The 9,694-nt window shown below is 39.8% G+C and overlaps 1 long non-coding RNA gene across 1 annotated transcript; it reads right to left on the bottom strand.

Annotated features, from left to right (window-relative positions):
• Window positions 1–4,451: 4,451 nt before the first annotated feature.
• On the bottom strand, window positions 4,452–9,105 carry LOC131506239 (uncharacterized). Its single transcript, XR_009258818.1, has 3 exons — window positions 8,642–9,105; window positions 7,352–7,558; window positions 4,452–5,353 (listed from the first exon to the last, which is right to left on the bottom strand). It is a non-coding gene; the product is annotated as an uncharacterized LOC131506239 (long non-coding RNA).
• Between the last annotated feature and the right edge of the window lie 589 nt (window positions 9,106–9,694).

The raw sequence follows: 9,694 nt of genomic DNA on the forward strand, positions 1-9,694 counted from the left end.
TTAACAAGAAAGTTCAAAGTTTAATATAAGTTTTTAGTTTACTTATTTATTTTGAGATAAAGGAAGAGAGTGTGAGCATGGGTGGGAGAGGGACAGAGAGAGGGGGAGAGAGAGAGAATCCCAAGCAGGTTTAGTGCTGTCAGCACAGAGCCCAATGTGGGGCTCAAACTCACAAACCATGAGATCATGACCTGAGCCGAAATCAAGAGTCGGATGCTTAACTGACTTGAGCCCCCCAGGACCCTTGAAAATTCCACGCTTAAATGCCACATTCCTATAGAATTTTTCTCCAAAATTTAATCACCAAAAGTGACAAGAAGGAAACAAAAAATGTCAAAAGTGATTTCAGGAAAGGAAAAGCAGAATTAAAAATCACACAGTAAAAGAGAATCGCCAATATGTGTAGACTTTAAAAACATATCTATGAGTTCACTCATATGTGGAATCCAGGGGGAAAAAAACCTATGAATAAATAAAAAGCAGAATCAGACCTGTAAACAGAACAAACTGGTCATTGCCAGAGGGGGTGGGGGCGGGCTAAATGGGTAAAAGGGAGAGGGAGATCGAGATCGAGGCTTCCGGTTATGGAATGAATAAGTCATGGGAATAAAAGGCACAGCATAGGGAATAGAGTCAATGATACTGTAATACTGTTGTATGGTGACAGATGGGAGCTACAGTTGTGTTGAACACAGCATAATGTACGGACTAATCAAGTCACTTTGATGTACATATGAAACTGATATATGTCAGTTATACTCAAATTTAAAAAGTCCACTGAAACTTAAAAGAAAAAGAAAACAAGATAAGATGAAGTGAAATATAAAATGAAATAAAGCCGTGTTACTCATTTCAAAATGCCTTGGGTGATATTATTATTTTATTACTACTACTGCTATTATTGGTTGGTGTCGTTGTTTTATTAAAGTTTATTTATTTTAAGAGAGAGAGAGAGAAGGAGAGGCAGACAGCATGCACATGAGCAGGGGAAGGGCAGAGAGAGAGAGAGAGAGAAAGAGAGAATCCCAAGCAGGTTCTTCACTGTCAGCACGGAGCCTGACATGGGGCTTGAACTCATGAACCCTGAGATCATAACCTCAGCCCAAAGCAAGATTTGGACGCTTAACCAACTGAGCCATCCAGGTGCCCCATCAAAATGCCTTGGATAGTATTGCAGAGGAAAGAGTTGGCTTAAGAGCTTCAATACAATGAACACAAAATAATGCTAGACAAATGGATTAAAACAGAATTTGGGGTATATAGGGGAGGGTCAAAATATTCCCTCCCTAATACAAAGTCCATGCATTTGCTTTTTTTTTTTCCTTCCCCAGAGAAAATTGAAACACTTAGAGATTAATTAGTATGCCATTCAAAGACCACTCCAATTTAGCATCAACATATTTTTTTTCTCCTAATAAATTGGCTCTTCTATAAAGCTCCCAACCCCAGCCAAATTGGTTTATTTATCACCTCCAAACATATGTTCATTTATTCACTTTATTATTCTTTATGCTGTTGATAGTTATTTTAGTATCTGCAAGGTGTCAGGCATTTTGGAAAGTACAGGAAATTTTGGTCAACTTTTCAATATATGTTGAATGCCCTACCCTCTTCTCCTGTTTGCTCCTACTTCCAGAGTTTACATCTACTCCCAGACCCAGATTGAATCTCATTTCCAGCATCATCCTCTGTCCACCTTGCTCTAGAATGGCCCCATCTCTGGTCTCTGAATATACACAAAAGTTCTTTTTTTTTTTTTTTTTAATATGATTTATTGTCGTTGGCTAACATACAGTGGATGGGAGTTTTGGGGGTAGATTCCTGTGTTTCATCACTTACATATAACACCCATTGCTCATCCCAACAAGTGCCCTCCTCAATGCCCATCACCCATTTTCCCCTCTCCTCTGCCCCCCACCTTAAACCCTCAGTTTGTTCTCTGTATTAAAGAGTCTCTTATGATTTGTGTCCCTCCCTCTCAGTTTGTAACTATTTTTCCACTTCCCCTCCCCCATGGTCTTCTGTTAAGTTTCTCAAGTTCCACATATGAGTGAAAACATATAATATTTGTCTTTCTCTGACTGACTTATTTCATTTAGCATGATACCCTCCAGTTCCATCTATGGTGCTGCAAACGGCAGGATTTCATTCTTTCTCATCGCCAAGTAGTATTCCATTGTACATATAAACCACATCTTCTTTATCCATTCATCCCAAACCCCCAAAAAACAAATTACCCAGTGAAGAAATGGGTATCCACAAAAGTTCTTGATCAGACAATTCCTTTACTGAGTAATCTTACGTTGACTTGGGATATCTTTGAATCACAGAAGCATAGAAATGATGGTTGGTGATGGAATCTGGTTGAAACGAAAATATGCTTTTCCCTGATTTGATCTCCTATCTCTCTGAAGGCAATCATCACTCTCTTGCAGCAATGCAGTTAAGGACGAAGAGCTCACCACTTTTTAAAGATACATTTTCTTCTATCACCGGGGCAGTCTGGTAGCTATAAAGTTCTTCCTAAACATAGAAGAATAGCCTCCATGTCTCCTTGTGACTTCCACACATCGGTACCCAGTTCTGCAGATTTGGCAGCAAATAAGGCTAGTCATTTACAGAACCTTCTGTTTGTGCCACTCAGCATCCACTCACCCTTCGTCTGGGAACTGTGCCCCATTTCCCATCAAAGGAAATTTCTTTTCCCAGTCTTAGTCTTTTAAATAAGATTGGCTCCGTTACAGAGAGGACGTGTTTCCTGTGCCTAAGCCAATCAGTGCATTCACCTGCACACGGCAGTAATTTCTGGATTTTGGGCAAAAAGCCTAGATGAAGCCAATCACGGTGGAAATTTCCAATTTTGACGTTAGTTTTATTTGAGCTGTATGGCAAGTAGACTCACACGCACTGCACTGTCTCTCTCTCCTTTTCTTTCCCCCCTCGTTTCCATCTTCCAGGAGACTTCACTGGAAAATCTACCAAACATTTAAGGAATGAATAGTACCAGTCCTATACAAATTCTTCTACAAAACAAAAGAGTAAACAATTCTCAACTTGATCAATGAGGTCAGAATTACCCTCTAAACAGAACCAAATATTTTTTTAATCACACACCACTAAAAAAATCATAAAAAAGCAAAACTTACAGACGTTATCCCTATTACATAGATGGAAAAATCCACAAAGAATTGCTATCAGGTAAAAATCCAACAATATGTAAAAAGAATAATATATGATGACTTAGTTGATTTTACCCCAGAAATCTAAGTTTGGTTCAATATTTGACAATCAATTAATGCAATTTATCATATTAACATATTAAATATGAAAAAAATGTGACTATTGCTAAAAATGAAGACAAATCATTTAATAATTTTCAACATCCATCTATGTTAAAGACTTTAAACAAACTAGAAGTTGAAGTAAACTTTATCACTCTGATAAAGGTCACCAACAAAATCTACAGCTAACATCATTTTTAATGGTGAAAGACTGAATGCTTTCCTCTTAAGATTGAAACATGGCAAGGATGTCTGCTCTCTCAATTCCTGTTAAACATCTTACTCGTGTTCCTACCAGAGGCAATAAATTTAAAAACTAATAAATGAAAGTCATACTAAGTGGAAAAGAATAAAGAAGCTTATATTCTTTGCATACAATATGATCATCCACATTGAATACACCACAAATCTATAAAAACCTACTTGAACCAATAAATCATTTAAGTAAGGTTATAAGACACTAGATAAATATAGAAAAACTAATTTTATTTCTCTATAGTAGGAATGAACAAATGGAATTTTAAATTCACCAACCAATACCACTTAAATAACATCACAGCATAAGAAATTATTACATAAAAACTTATTAAAAAGTGTGCAAGACTTATATATGCTGAGAACTAAAAACATTGGTCAGAGTAACCAAAGTAGATCTAGGAACATAAAGAAATATACTATGGTCATAGGTTGGAAAACTCAATGCTGTTAAGAATTTGGACTTGATTCTACCCAAATGGATCTAGAGATTCAACATAACCTCAATCAAAATACCATCAGGCATTCAACACATTCAACAAACTAATTTTAAAATTCATGTGGAAAACAGAAGGAACTAGAATAGTCAAAACAATTCTGAAAAAGAAGAACAAAGTTGGAGGACTCACCCTACCTAATTTCTTTTTTTTTCTTTTTTTTTTAATTTTTTTTAACGTTTATTTATTTTTGAGACAGAGAGAGACAGAGCATGAACGGGGGAGGGTCAGAGAGAGAGGGAGACACAGAATCTGAAACAGGCTCCAGGCTCTGAGCGGTCAGCACAGAGCCCAACGCGGGGCTCGAACTCACGGACCGCGAGATCGTGACCTGAGCCGAAGTTGGACGCTTAACAGACTGAGCCACCCGGACCCCCCACCCTACCTAATTTCAAGTTTACTGTGAGGCTACAGTAGTCAAGAGAATGTGATATCAGCTAAAGCAATGGTTGGCCAAGTATCTCTTTAAAGAGCTAGAAAGTAAATATTTTAGGCTGCTAGGTCAGAGTTTTTCTGATACAGCTACTCAACTGTGCCATTAGAGTGTGAAAACAGCTACAAATAACATATAAACAACTGAACAATGGACTACATTCCTATAAGACTTTATGGAAATTAAAACTTGAATTTCATGTAATTTTCAGGGGTCAGAAAATATTATTCTTTATTTTTTGACCACTTAAGAGTGTAGACATTATTCTTAATTTATGGATCATATAAAAAGGGGCAATGGGCCAGATTTTGCCAAGCCCTGGGTTAATGAATACACATACAGTCAATAAAATTGAAATAGATCTACATATTTAGGGCCAATTCATTTTCAACAAATATCAGGTGACTCAGTGAGGAAGTTAGTCCTTTCAATAAATGGTGACAGAGCAACAGTACAGTGACAGGAAAAAAAACAAAATCTACCCAAGGCTCACACCATATATAAAACAATCAAAACTAATCAGAGATATACACCTTGAAACTATAAAACTTTTTGAAGAAAGCATAGGAGAAAATCTTCGTAACCTTAGGTTGCCACCACACCTCAACTAGAATATGAAATACATTGGCAATGCCAAGTGCTGGCAAAAATATAGAGCAACTTGAACCACCATTCACGGCTTACGGGAATGAAAAATGGTACAGCAACTGTAGAAAACAGCCTACAATTTCCTTAGAAAGCTAAATGTACTCTTACCACATGATACAGTCATCCCTCTTACAGTTGTTATACCCAGGATAAAGGAAAATATATGTTCAGACAAAGATCTTCAGGAGGATGCTTATTCATAATTGCTCCAAAATGGAAAGGATCCAAATGTGTGGCATCTGGTGAACAGATAAACTGTGGTAAATCCATACAATCCAATACAACTGAGCCATAGTATGCAACAAGATGAACGCATCTCAAATACCACAACGCTAATAGAAGAAGCTAGACTTAGAAGGCTGCATATTGTATGATTCTGTTTATATGATGTCATGGAGAAGAAAAAGACATAGATAAAAAATATATACATATATATATATACATATACATATATCGCTACATATACATACATATATATCGCTACATATACATATATATATATATATATATATATATATATATATATATATATAGCTATCTCTATCTCTAGATATCTCTATCTGTCTACGTCTCAGTTCCCACTATGGGCTTGAGAAGATGAAAAGAACTGCGTACCAAAAGGCACTAGGGAACTTTCTACGTGATGGAAATGTGCTGTTACTTAATTGCGGTGGTGGTTACATGGATGTATGTGTACGTCAAATTTCACAGAACTGAACACCAAGAAAGGGGGAGTTTTCCTGGGTGCAGATGATCTCACAGTAAATCTGACTTGGGGGGAGGCAGAGAGACAGACACGGTAAGTCCAACTTTCTGCGTGTTCAGAGACTGAGGGATGAAAAAGAAGGAACAGAGGAGAGAGAGGAGGGACAGTGAATGAGGTCAGAAGGGAAGGGAGGATGGAATCTTGAAATTCTTGTAAAAATAAGAGTCTACGGTGAAGCGGATCACAGTATTAAGCTTCCGCAGGGCACGTGGATAGACAACTGAATGTCGCTGGTAGACTGAGCAATAGAGAGGTCATTGGGTAGGGACAAGAATATTTTCATGTTGTGGTGGGATAATCGAAGGTTCAAGAAAAAAAGAGAGAGAGAAAGAAAGAGATGAGTGGATAATCAGGACAACACCTTTAAAGAGTTTTGTTGTAAACAAACAGGGTGAAATGGGAAAGCAGCCAGAAGTCACACGGGATCAGAGCTTTTGTCTTGTTGCTTTAGGGTAGTGAGTGCATGCCCACGTTTTGTTGTCAATGATGTAACGAGAGAAAAAACAGCGATAACACAAGGAAAGAAAACATTTCTGAAGCTCCGTGCTTGACTATGTGAGAGGAGAAGGGGTCCGGTGCAGAGTCAGAGTCTCCAATCAAAATGGGCCTTGAGAGTCTGGCTATCAAAATAAGGCTCCTTTCTAATCAAAGTGGCATGTCTAATTTGGATGATGGCTCCTTATCTAAGGGGATGCCAGGGTTACAAGAAGGGGCATAGATCCCCGGCGAAAGGGGGGTAATGAGTCCTGGATTGGAGATCTGGGTCACGGCCAAGTTTTTATTCAGGCAAAACTTGAAAGGTAAATCAAAACTATCGTGAACTACTAAAAACAGAACGACCATATGATCCAGCAAATCCACTTCTGCTGTTTACCTGAAGGAAACGAAATCACCCTCTTGAAGAAATGGCTGTATCCCCACATTCACTGCAGCATTACTTAGTGTGGCCAAGATATGGAGACAATCTAGGGGTCCATCAGCGGATGAATGGATAAAGCAGATGTGACATACGTACGCAATGGGATATTATTCCACCATAAAAAAAGGGGGAAATCCCACCATTTTCAACAATATGGATGGAACTTGATGGCACTAGTCGAAGTGAAATAAGTCAGAGAGAGACGGATGCTGTATGATCTCACTTTTAGGTGGAATTTAAAAAGAAGCAAACTCATATAGAAACCATGAACAGATTGCTAGCTGCCAGACGTGGACGGTGGGTATTGAGGAAACAGGTAAAGGGAGTGAAAAGGTATAATCTTCCAGTTAAAAAGTTCTGAGGATGTAACGTTCCTACGGTGATAGTTAAAAATACTATGTTGTGTACTTGAAAGTTGATAAGAGAGTAGATCTTAGACGTTCTCATCACAGGAAAAATATTTATCATCATGTGAGGTGCTGAATGTTAACTAAACCCGTTATGGTAATCACTTCACAGCATATACATCTATCAAATCATTTGGATGTGTACCTTAAACTAAAACAAGGTTGTCTGGGGGCTCCTGGGTGGCTCAGTCGTTTAAGCATCTGGCTTCTACTCAGGTCATGATCTTGCAGGTTGTGAGTTCGAGCCCCACGTTGGGCTCTGTGCTGAGAGCTCAGAGCCTGGAGCCTGCTTCAAATTCTGTGTCTCCGTCTCCCTGTGCCTCCCCTGCTCATTGTCTCTCTCTCTCTCTCCCTCAAAAATAAACATTAAAAAACATAAAAAAGATAAACAACGTTATCTGCAAATTATATTGCAATAAACTGAAGGGAAAAAAAGAAAGCTAAATCAGGAAACACAAAAGACAGGGAAACTTCATTTAGAGGGGGTGGGGAGATGTGGTCAGAGAGTTAGGATAGGTCTCTGGGCATTTGGAGCTGTAATCATGGAAACTAACACCACATCTCTAGATTTAGGACCGATAATTCCAAACCTCACGTAGCCATGGCTCCTACTATGACCCCAGGCTTTGCCAAGATTGACTCAGAAATCAGGAAACCCTGGACTTGAAGCTTGAAGGTTAAATGTGGTCAGCAGCATCATTAAGAAAAAAATACTCGTTGACTTGGCTGTATTTGTTTTGATGGATATTTAAAATATGTGCAAAGTGCAAACGGATTGAGTTTAAATGTGATACATTTTTTTTGCTGAAGTGTTAGGCGAGAGAAGCATGCATATAAACTATGGGCCATACCAAATAAATCTTCTTTGAATCCAGAATCAAGCCATTCTTAAATAGTATTTTTAGTCCATACTTAAGCCAGGATTTTGTTTTTCTCTTTTGGAACACTCCCTTGAAATGGCAGAGCTTACTGGGGGGGGGTGGGGGGGGTGGGGCTCGAAATGCGATCCAGTAAAGCAAAAGTTTACACCAAGTGCGATTTCTCAGGAATACTAATAAGCACCGTTTGTACTTTATTACAAGTTGTAAAATGTTTTTGGAAATGTGATCGCATGGGATCCTTGCAACTGAATGATTTGTGTCCTCCTTCTACAAACGCAGACACAAGACCCAGAAAGATTAACCGGCTCGCTTAAGAACATACAGCAAATGGCAGAGTCCGAGCAAAATCCAGGCTTTCTGACCTCCGGTCTATTCCGTGACATCGGTGTATCACAGTGTTAGCCAATCATCACAATCTCTTGTGTGTGCACAGAAGACTCCCATTCCCGGGCCTCTCCCCTACCAATTCTGATTTGCTGGAGGAGGGCCGAGGAGTCTATTTTAACCTCCCTAGCTGCCCTGGAGATGCCACCCTCATTACAGGGTTTATTCACTCTGCACCTTGCCACACCTCGGTCCCTCGCCAGCCTCGGTCAGAGAGCGCCTTTATGCAGAACTGGGTATACCCATGTAGCTCCCAAGAAAACACCACCGGCCTTAAAACAAAGAAGCGTGGATCGTGATGTCTGTTCTGCCACTCTCCTGCTAAGTGGCCTTCAGCAAAAGAAGTCACTTCCGTGAGCTCCGTTTTCTAATTTCTGTAAAACTGAGCTAACCTATAACATTGCAGCAAAGAGTAGAACAAGGCATGCTCAGTCAACACTGTCTCTTACACCCACAAATAAAGCTTTAGAAATCAGGGGTGGCTTGGGTGGCTCAGCTGGCTGAGAGACTGACTACATTTTTGCTCAGGTCATGATCCCAGGGCCGTGGGGGCCCCGTGATGGGTGTGGAGCCAGCTTGGGATTCTTTCTCTCTTTCTCTCTGCCCCTCTTCCCTGCCCTCTCCCTCCCTCTCTCTCTCTCTCTCTCTCTCTCTCTCTCAAATAAAATTAAAAAAAAAATCAAAGTATATAGGATCAGAAATAACGATCAGAAAGACATCAGCAGAAGGAATGGAGAAAAGCAAACGAGATCAGTCCTTCGTCTGTAAGTTGCTTTGGTTTAAAGTTCCATTTTAATTCTGGCACAAAATTAGCAACCCATTGAAAATCATCTGAAATAACTCATAGTCGGAGTTATTAAAGGAGCCTGAGTTTCTCTCTTTCTCTCACTCACACACACGCACACACGCGTGCACACACACACACATGCGCACACACACACCTGCAGATTGTGCTTTTTATCAGACCTAAATGTAAACTTCTGGAACCCACAATAAACTCCCAAGTTGGCAACATGCAAAATTAGCTCCAGTTTGTAACCGTCTGTGAAAGAGAACGGAGAAGTCTGTTGCGAAGAGAACGATAATGACTCCAGTCCGGCGTGGAAGCGAGGCCTTCTGCGGAGACAGAAGCTGGCGGGGAGGACGGGGTGCTGTCCTGACAACGGAGAGCCCGGATGTCACTCCAGGCGGAGCTCATTAATTCCCTCTGCCCCAAAGCCTGT

Source organism: Neofelis nebulosa, chromosome 3 (genome assembly GCF_028018385.1).
Source record: "Neofelis nebulosa isolate mNeoNeb1 chromosome 3, mNeoNeb1.pri, whole genome shotgun sequence".
NCBI classification, from domain to species: domain Eukaryota; kingdom Metazoa; phylum Chordata; class Mammalia; order Carnivora; family Felidae; genus Neofelis; species Neofelis nebulosa.